Below are 11,504 nucleotides of genomic sequence, written 5' to 3'. Positions count from 1 at the left end.
CCAATTCAGAGTCTAATTCTTTTTTTGAGATTCATTTATAAGCTTCTGATTTATGAATTGCTTGAGCATACATTCTCAATAGTTTATGTTTTCAGCATTTCCAGTCACCTTGTACTTCTCAATGAATCTTTTAAGAAGAAACTTTCGAATTCAAATCCTTGAATTTTTCATATATCACAGGAGTTAAATGGTGAATGATTACTCGCAATATGCGGATAGCCACAAACGTAAAAGAAAAAAAGGGTTTGGAACCACAACGGTATTAGCTAACCGGTCAGGGTATTTTACCTCTCGTATTAAACCAATTTTAAAAATCTTTTTTACCTCATCTTGGATCACTTGATTTTTTAAGGATAATTGCTTCCTTTTCTTTTGCTTGACAGGCAGGTATAATGGATCCTCATTTAGTTTATGAGTCATCACCTCCGGTGATATACTGTCTTATCTGAGTGCGACCAAGAAAAGCAATCAGTGTTAGCACGTCAAAATTCAATTAACTTACCTTTCATCTTGGGCCTCATATTTGCTCCGACGTAAACTTTCTTGTTTGGCCAGTGGTCAGATAACATTACGGCTTCGATCTCCTTGGTGGTTGTTTTAATGCTCTCACTTTCCTCAGGCTCTTGAATCACATCGGGTCTCGAGTCGACATCGATTTTCCCTAGCGTGTCTTCATTTGATACTTTAACAGCAACATCCTTTACTGAATTCTGTAATTGCCATTTCGCTTTTGAATCGTTGGCTCCTGTACTTGCAAATACCACCAAGTTGATATTTTGTGAAGCTTGCTGGTCTCCACGGATTTGACGGATTCTCCATTGTGAAGGAAATTTAATGACTTGATGCAAAGTGGATGGGACAACATCCATATCATAAACCTATGGCCTTCCCATAATCATATTACAGGCCATATCCACATCGATTACCTGGAACTTCGTATCCTTGATAACCCCTTCTGCAAATGTGGTAAGTACAACTTCCCCTTTCGTAACTACGCTTGAATTATCAAACCCAAACAAGGTTCGTGTTTTTGGTATGACCTTATCATTAGCTTGCATTTCATTCACCACCCTTAGTAAAATGATGTTTACTGAGCTATCTGGATCAATCAGAACTCATTTTACATTAGTATCATATACAAGCAAAGATATTACCAGTGCATCGTTGTGAGGAATCATCAAGTCATGCGCATCTTCATCGTCGAATGTTATACTGTCACCATCCAAGACTTGGCAAACTCGCTTCCCGTGGGTAAAAGTGACCGTTGACGTCTTTTTTGCGGTTGTATATGTCACTCTGTTAACCTCATCTCATCCAGTTATGACATTGATTGTTCTTTTTGGTCATGGAGGTTTTGGGGGTTCCTCTATGTTCTTCATGTATGATTGTCTTCCTTTCTCACTAAATAGATTAGTAAGATAACCTTGCTTTAATAAATGTTCAACCTCCCCTTGCAAAAGCCTACAACCTGCTGTTCTATGGCCATGATCATTATGAAATTCGCATTAGAAATCTGGGTTTCTTTTGTTCGGATTCGACCTCATCTTTTTTGGCCATCGCACCTTACCTCCCATACCTCTTAAAACAACCACTAATTCAGAGGTACTAGCGTTAAAGCTGCAATCCCCTATCCTTGCTTGTGTATTGGAATCATTATTTCAAGTATCCCGCTTCTTTTTGAATATAGATGAAGATCCCGCATCTTTCTGCCTTAACCTTGGATCAAATCGTGGATTCTCCCCTTTTGGCCGAGAATCTCATCCCGCAGGTCCCATGTATGGCTCGTACCTATTTTTACTGTACCACCTTTCTGATTCTGAACATCTCAAACCTGATCTTTCTTCGGCCCTTGAAGGTACGACCGTATCCTCTTCTATCCACAGGTTTGTACTGTATCTATTGTATACATCATTCCAAGTTGTTACAAGAAATTCTCATAAACTTTCCTTCAATCTCCTCGTGGCTTCTGAACTTTTCTCGTTCAAGTTGCTCGCGAATGCCATAGCCATCTAATTATCAGGTACTCGAGGTAACATCATCCTTTCCCACTGGAATCTATTTACAAACTCACTGAGCAATTCAATAATCCCTTATTTAACCTTAATGATGTCTTCCATCCTCTTTTCAACTTTTTGAGCTCCCGAATGTGCTTTTATTAATGAATACCACATATTTGCTCCCTTTGTGAGTGTTTCACCAAATATTTTAACCAAAACTGATTCCATTTCTTGTTTGGTTAAATCGTTGCCTTTTACGCCAGTAGTGAACGCAGTCACGTGATCTCGAGGGTCAGTTGTTCCATCATATTTAGGAATATCAGGCATTTTAAACTTTTTAAGAATTGGTAAAGGTGTTGCACTGGCTTCCAAGGTGGTTGTGAATACTTGTTAATATCTACACCTTTGATCATGGGTGGTACGCCAGGTATTTGCTCTATACAATCATTTTGTTCCTCTAATTGTTTCTGTAAAGTTAGCACTAAACTTTGTAAATTAGAATTATTTGGTATACCTGACCCTCTACCTCGAGATTCATTAGGAATTTCTCCACTTCCAGAGTTATCATGCTCTGAACGCGGGTTCTCAAAGTTGTCATGTTAACTGGCAGAGGAGTTTGCGCCGCATTGGGTAATCCTCCAACAAAAGCTTGCAGTACACTGTTTACGTGTTCTGTAATCAACTGCTTTAGAGCATCCTGCTCTATGGTTTGGTCGTCTCCCTGTTGATCACCAGCGCGCGAAGTAGACCTTTCCGGTGAATTCTCGCGGGATTGCCGAGGGGATCGTTCTCGTTAACGGTTGACATATTTAGTTGTTAAAAAAAAGTTTAGAAAGTGAATAGGTTGTCAGATTTCCGGTAACAGAACTAATTTGTTTAACCAAAAATAGAATTCTCGGTCAAAGTCAATATCTAGAAAAAATTGGGTTACTGATAACCACGATTTACTTCACTTTCCCAATGATTTTTGAAGAAATGGGCCGAAGAATGAAAATAATTGACTGAGAATATAATATATGGATTAATCACTCCCAAAATTTAAGGCTTAAAGCTTGGAGAAGAAAGCAAAGAATAACAATATGGATTTCAATAATAATCGTTGTCCTTTTAAATATGAAATGTCAGCCCTTATAAAGGAGCGTACACTTGTAACAGTTCTCTTACTTAATTTGGGCTCATTAATGGGATTAATTATATTGATTGCCCGTTACCTTATGTAACCTAACAAAAATATTTATGACTACAGATTCCTTGTAACTGTATCGATTTCCCTTCCTTGTTTACTCCAGGTTCGTGTATCTTCCCATCTTTGCAGCCTTTATTCATTTCGCTCTTATTTCCCCTTTTACAACTGTCAGGTCCGATTCTCTCCTCAATATAACCACGTGGGTATTTCTCCCGTGCCTTTTTCTGCACTCTTTCATCTAATTAAGAATGCCACTCGTCCTAACATCAACGTTCTACGTATCATGCCCCGTCAGCTTGCTGACAGCCCACGTGTTATATCTTTTTTCCACCAATACATTGAGGTAAATATCTTCAAAATAAAGTTACATCTTGAAACCTATAATATGCATATATTCATTGAATATATTAAAAAGAAACTTCGGATTATTGATAAATTCCTTAAATTTGCAACTAAGAATTCACATGAGTTAATTGGAAACTGAATACCCGGAAGTTGTAGAATTTTGCAGCCACAAACGTCAGTATTAAAACTTCTTTCTGTTTATAAAATAAAGACTGTAAAGTAAAGACAAGTATAGAGAGAAACTGATATATTATTCGAATTCAAACTGATGTACATAATGAACTGAAATCTCTTCTATTTATAGAAGAAAGGAAGCTGCTGTGTAAGCTGCTACTGCAAGCTGTTGTGTAAGCTGCTACTTCAAGATGCTGTGTAAGCTGCTACTATACCAGATATGGATAATATTCTACTGAGATCAATGTTTATCAATAACTGAGTACTGAATGGATAAGCTTATTATACCCGGTATGGATAATCTTCTACCTAGAGTAATGTTTATCCATAACCGGGTACCGAAGTGATAAGCTTCTTCAGGAAGCTTATTTCCAATAGAGTACTAAATAGATAAACATATTTACGGTGGAGTCTCATATGGATAAGCTTCTTCAGGAAGATAATTTACAACGGAGTACTAAATGAACATCCATAATATAATATATTTATAACACTCCCCCTTGGATGTTCATTAAAAGATAATGTGTCTCATTAAAACCTTACTAGGAAAAACCACGTGGGAAAAAAATCCTAGTGAAGGAAAAAGAGTACACATTAGTAATACGCATTGCTAGGTGCCTCATTAAAAACCTTATAAGGAAAACCCCATGGGAAAAAACCTTAGTAAGGGAAAAAGAGTGCATCGCATATTTTACTCCCCCTGATAAAAACCTTGTTTCAAATATTTGAGTCTCCGCATTCCAATCTTGTATACCATCTTCTCAAAAGTTGAAGTTGGCAAAGATTTAGTGAATAAATCTGTTGGATTATCACTTGAACGGATTTGTTGCACATCAATGTCACCACTTTTCTGAAGATCGTGTGTGTAGAATAATTCTGGTGAAATGTTCTTCGTTCTATCTCCTTTTATAAATCCTCTCTTTAATAGTACTATGCATGAAACATTGTCTCTGTATAATATTGTGGGTCTTTTATCACATTCCAACCCACATGTTTCTCGAATGAATCAATGATCTCAATCATATGCACTCCCTGCTTGCCGGTTTGAAATCGAGCTTTATGAGTATCGGATAAATAACCTGCATCTGCATTACCAATACGATCTGCACCACTTTTGTTAGCATTAGCAAGATAAATAAGTGCACCATCTACACCGAGATAGAGTATTTCAGGACCAAGGAGCTCTTCATCCTCTTCTAGAGGTTGGAACGGATGCTTATTCACTTCAAGTGATTGAATATTCATTGGTGTACTTAATGGGTACACTTTGTCCATGTAAAAGTATTTTTAAGACCCTCTTGGAGCTCTTCCGGAGTTCCAATAAGATTTATGTCACCAACATAAACAACAAGTGTAACAAATTTTGATGACATTTTCTTTATAAAAATACATGGCCAAATAACATAATTTATGTAACTTTCTTTCAGCAAATATTTAGTGAGGCGATTATACCACACGCGCACAGATTGATTTAAACCGTACAAAGATCTTTATAATTTGATCGAGTACATTTCTCAAGACTTTGAATTATATGCTTCGGGCATTTTCAATCCTTCAAGGATCTTCATATAGATTTATCCAAATAAGTCATATAGGTTAATACTTGTATCTAAATGGTATGACATCTTCAAGTGTCTGGACTGCTAGTCCGATCCTCACAATCTTTTACAATATTGTACACTATATTGTATTAAATATATCGTCGACGATCATTTTGTGGCAGTTCCGAAGCGACATAACTTGTGGATATCTCATCACTTTCTTTATTTTCAGGTACCTGAACTTTTTCGGGAGTTTCATGAAATGTTATGTCGTGGGCTCTTCTAGAGCTTATTTCCTCCTCATTTTGATCATTAGCTCCTACTATTTTTCAAGGATTGTTACCTTTGGAACCGATTGGTCTACCACGCTTCATGCGTACAGTAGGCTATCCTTCATGGACTTTAATTTTAATTGGAGCATTTGCAGTTGAAATATGATATTTAATTTTGGATCAGCAAATGCTTCTGGCATTCGACTTGAATTATCTTCTAAGTGAGGATCATGATAATTCGATTCATATAGCATATTTTCAACTGTTTATTCCATCCCCCAAATGTTAGAAAAACTAACATATATCCCCAATCATCTTTGGGAAACATATCTTTGTGTATTATGATAGAGAAATTAATCATATACCACACAACAAAAGATAGTAAAAATATTTGGTTTCTGATCCTAAACCAATTGTGAAGGGAGGACTTATCATATATTGTTGATCTGATGCATACAAGTGCTGTTATATGCAATTTAGAAAATCTTAGACCAACACATGAAGCTTTGTTCTCATAAGCAATGTTTTAGCCATTAATGGGAGGTATTCAATGCTAAACCAGCTTGAATATTAACCAGCATTATCAAGATGAACTGTTTTGATTTCATAATCTGAAAATTATGCTCTTAATCGAGAAAAGCAATTCCAAATGCCAAACTGCAGGTTGACAATAATTACACATGAAACCATCTAATATATGCACCTATAAGTGGTTCACATGATAGGTGAACGAGCCCATATTCACCTTTTATATTTCAGAATTAGGGGTCTTAGTCCCAACTTTAGCTGGTATAATCAATTCATTATGAGAACAAGCAACACATGAGAATTCCTGAAAAATCTTCTAGTTCTTTAGTATATGCTTATATGAATTCTCAAATAGCTCATTTAAAAAGGGCAAATGAAAACTTCAAGTTTATCATGTCATGTGCTATCCCTTAATAAACTTCTGGTTTACTATGGCGTAAACTTTTGCATTAGTAAACTTCTGAGTTACTATGACTGCTTTTGCATTAGTAAACTTCTGGTTTACTCTGATACATGATATAGTACAAAATTGAAGAATAAGGCAGGTAACTTCGCACATACATATTATTTTACCCCCTATGATTGTGGAAACATGAAGATTTTTAATCTTCCAATCATTTGTAGTCTCAATATGATAGTCATTTGTATTAGTAAACTTTAGGTTTACTACAACATATGTTTTGACCATAATCATATAATATGAATGACATATTTGTATATAAACTCTTCGAGAGCCTTCATTTATTATCCACAATTTAATATTTATCAGACACTACTGGTGTCATATGTCTTCTAGACAAACAGTTAGCTCTTCAGGAGTTGTTGATATATTTTGTACTATCAAATATTGCTCAGACACTTCTGGTATCATGAGAGAAATTCTTAATAAAATGAACATTATAAAGACATTATAAATTTATAAATGTAAGAAATTAAAAATTTCAGTATTTTTACCACCAACTTTGTGACAAATATCTCCTTTAGGGAGAAACGCTATTAACATCTGAATATTTTATATCAAAGCGGCAACCACATAATCAGTACATCCTTCAGGGAAAGATACATGAGTTGTTATTTCCTTCGGGGAACTCGATAACTAACCATAAAATATTAATGTAGTTGTAGTACAAAGCATTCTACAAGAATGCTTTTTGCCTTAGAATGATATTTAATAAAATTATTCAAGATATTTTACATACAACGGGTACGTGCGGTAATGATCTTTATGCCACAAAAACAAAATTTATATCCTTTGTTATTCTACCTCTTCAGGAGGTGAGTTGTGGTATTTCTTCATTCACTCCATGTAATGAAAATGTGCTTCAAAAATAACTTTGAATAGCTTATTATTTTGTTTAAGCACAGAAAGACACAGTTTCATAATATTTTAGGAGAAAATTTCAATTGTGTTACTTCTTCAGGAGCAAATTTAAAATACGAAATATTGAGTATATATTCCTTCAATCATATTACCTCTTCTGGAGGTGAATTGTAATATATCCACATCAAAAACGTGTTCCTATTTACGTCCTTTATTAATATTGTCACATTTACTTCAGGAATGGGCTAATATTTATCAAAAGTTCTCATCCTTCAGGGAACAGAACATAATTATTTGAACGTGCATTAATCACACCAAATCGTGTGATGTCTTAGAAGCTATTTTACGATAATGCTACTTCAGGAGCAAATCGAGGCATGCATGTACTATAGAGAATATTTCTCTAGTTTATCTTCAATTGTAACCACAGAAAGCCTAAATTATCACTTCTAGTGGCCATAGGCATATACCACTTCTGCTGGTTAACAAAAATTTAGTTACAACGAGATATGCGAAACATAACCACTTCTGGTGGTTGTATATTTCTTGCAAACTCTGCTGGAGTATAAGTGGATCTAACAATGTCATCCACTTTATAGTTTCCTATGCAATATTACTCTTCTGGAGTAAAATTAAAATCTTAATTCGAAAACGAGTAAGTGAAAAACGAAACATAAAGATATACAAATTATAGTGTTTTAAAATTCATAAAATGCTCCAGAATCTCGTCCAATGATTATGGCTCACTTACTAGGTTCCTAAGTACCTTTTTATTTTATTTTAATGGCAGTAGCACACATAGCAAGTAAAACGCATAACTTATCTTTGATGGTGTCTGCTAGACCCATCATATCAAGATGAATTTCAGCATCAAGCACCCAAGACACGTAACTTTTGCCCGATATATCCAATACTACAAAGTCACGTTTAGAAAGATTTGGCATTATTTACAAAAAGAAAGTTCGTACCTTTGATACTTTCAAAGTATTTGCTCGAGATGGCAGAGTCTCGTGCTGATAACGTGTTATAAAATAAAGACTGTAAAGTAAAGACAAGTATAGAGAGAAACTGATATATTATTCGAATTCAAATTGATGTACATAATGAACTGAAATCTCTTCTATTTATAGAAGAAAGGAAGCTGTTGTGTAAGCTACTACGCAAGCTACTGTGTAAGCTGCTACTGCAAGCTGCTGTGTAAGTTGCTACTGCAAGCTGCTGTGTAAGCTGCTACTGCAAACTGATGTGTAAGCTACTACTATACCAGATATGGATAATCTTCTACTGAGAGCAATGTTTATCCATAACGGAGTACTGAATGGATAAGCTTATTATACTCGGTATGAATAATCTTCTACCTAGGGTAATGTTTATCCATAACCGGTACCGAAGTGATAAGCTTCTTCAGGAAGCTTATTTCCAATAGAGTACTAAATAGATAAACGTATTTACGGTGGAGTCCCATATGAATAAGCTTATTCAGGAAGATAATTTACAACGGAGTACTAAATGAACATCCATAATATAATATATTTATAACACTTTCGATTTAGACAAAAACATAGTTGTTAATTTCTCTTATGTCAGCATTGTCGACTTTTAAAGACAATAAAATAATTATTAAATAGTCCTTGCTTTTTTGGGCAAATGTACCACATCGACAAGCAACTAAGCGAAGGAAGTATTTATATATCAGTGAAGCAACTTAGATGGATACGACCTTACTTGAACAGGATCTGTTCTGTAGGCTGTATTTTTGCTATATTTTTGTTTGTTATGGGACGAGACTTGGCATAACTGATAAAGTTGATGCCATGTAATAGCAAGTCACGGGTTCGAAAAATACATGGGACCAAAGCGTGATTAACAGCCCCTAAGGCCCTCGGGTCATGGTGCCGTAGATGATCATTCTCGGCTCCATCATTGGTGCTGGGATGGTCTAATGGCTGTCTGACAGAGTCTTAATTTTTTTTTGCTATAGTTTTGTTTGTTATGGGACGAGACTTGGCATAACTGGTAAAGTTGCTTCCATGTAATTAGAAAGTCATGGGTTCGAAATATACATGGGACCAGAGCATGATAACAGCCCCCAAGGCCTTCGGATCATGGTGCCGTAGATGATAGTTCTCAGCTCCATCATTGATGCTGAATGGTCTAATGACTATCTGACAGACTCTTAAATTTTTTTTTGCTATACTTTTGTTTGTAATAGGAACAGACTTGACGTAACTGGTAAAGTTGCTGCCATGTAATTAGGAAGTCATGGGTTCGAAATATACATGGGACCAGAGCATGATAACAGCCCCCAAGGCCTTCGGATCATGGTGTCGTAGATGGTTCCATATATATATATATATATGCATATGAGTGGGTTATAAGTCGATAAATCAATTTACAAGTGTATCAATACCTAAAAGAACCCGTCCCTGTGTTCCGAGCGCTTCATGTTCTTATATATATATATATATATGAGAGAGAGAGAGAGAGAGAGAGAGCTTATATACTATATACTATATTATACTATATATATCGAATATACCTTGATGTATAATAAACTATACTATATATATAGTATAGTGTATTATATAATACACTTAGTATATATAATACACTTAGTATATATATACTATACTATACTATGCACTAAGTATTAGTGCATTAGCTAATATTATATCGAATATAGCTTATATATATATATATATTAATTGATATAAGTCGAGACGTTTTAATTTATTGTTAATATATATACATGCATATGAGTAGGTTATAAGTCGATGAATCAATTTACAAGTGTATCAATACCTAAAAGAACCCGTCCCTGTGTTCCGAGCGCTTCATGTTCTTATATATATATATATATATATAGACACATATACACACGCACGCTTCGTAGTACTACATAACTGCATATATAGCATGTTAGAGTATATTTTAGTCTATTCATCCTTTGTATTACAAAAGTGTTAACGGGTTACATTTATATTATTTAGATAGTAAATACAAAAGTGATTTTTAATTTTGACCATTGTTGACCTAAAAAGAGACCAACTTTGGTCGCCAAATATACATAAATTTAAATTAGCGACCAAAGTTGGTCGCTAAATTTAAATCAGATTTATTTATATTTTTATATAATATTTAAAATAATAATATAATTGTTAAACAGTAGAACTGGGTCCCAGATTAGAGACCAAAGTTGGTCTCTATTTTTGTAAGCGACCAACTTTGGTCGCTAAATTTGAATTATATTTTTTTATATTTTATTAAATAAAAATATAATTATTAAAATTTTATAACTGGGTCCCACTTGAGCGACCAAAGTTGGTCGCTATCTGCTTACCCCTTAATTAGCGACCAACTTTGGTCGCTAATTTTAAATTATATTTATTTATATTTTATAATTTTTTTAAAATAATATTATAATTATTATAATTTTATAAGTGGGTCCCCCTGTATCGACCAACGTTGGTCGCTAATCTCAGTATACCTTTGACCAAACAAGACTAACAAGTTCGGTCAATATTTTGACGAAATTAGCGACCAAGTAGCGACCAACCTTGGTCGCTAATGTATATCAAATAATTATTTTATTATTTTCACCAATTTAGCGACCAACTTTGATCGCTTTTCTTGACAGACCAACGTTGGTCGCTAAAGTTTGGTCGCTTTTTTCCGGAATTCTAGTAGTGGAAATTATTGCTAAGTTTTTGGAATGCATCAGAAATTCCATAAATATGTGAAGCAGCAGGAATAGGTATGCTATGTATCTAAAGGATGTTATCTCAGGATATAGTATAATACATGGTTTTAAAGAAAACCCTACGTTTATACATGCCTAATCATTTATTTAACAATTTATATAGTAATCTTCAAAATAAAGTTATATGTAGAAACCTGTAATATGTATATATTCCATGAATATATATTCACAAGGAAGTTGCATAGTCTGGACAAGTGTTTGTGAAAGGTTGAATTACCTATCAGATGTGATAACTGTTCTGTTGGAAGTCTCTGAAACATTGAAATCCAATATTGATATGCAAATCGAAGAATGATCACTCAGTCCCACATCGTTAAGTGGAGAAGATAGAAGAGTGGTAAGGAGACACGATAAAATAAGGCCAAGGACAACTGAGAAAC

At 34.6% G+C, this 11,504-nt stretch overlaps 1 pseudogene; it reads left to right on the top strand.

Moving 5' to 3' along the window:
• The first annotated feature begins 9,079 nt into the window (after nucleotides 1-9,079).
• Nucleotides 9,080-9,324, top strand: LOC142166726 (small nucleolar RNA U3; annotated as a pseudogene).
• Nucleotides 9,325-11,504: the final 2,180 nt, after the last annotated feature.

The sequence above is a fragment of the Nicotiana tabacum genome, chromosome 11 (genome assembly GCF_000715075.1).
Source record: "Nicotiana tabacum cultivar K326 chromosome 11, ASM71507v2, whole genome shotgun sequence".
NCBI lineage: Eukaryota > Viridiplantae > Streptophyta > Magnoliopsida > Solanales > Solanaceae > Nicotiana > Nicotiana tabacum.
Note: the sequence above shows the minus strand (reverse complement) of the source record. Positions and strands in the feature narration are given on the sequence as shown.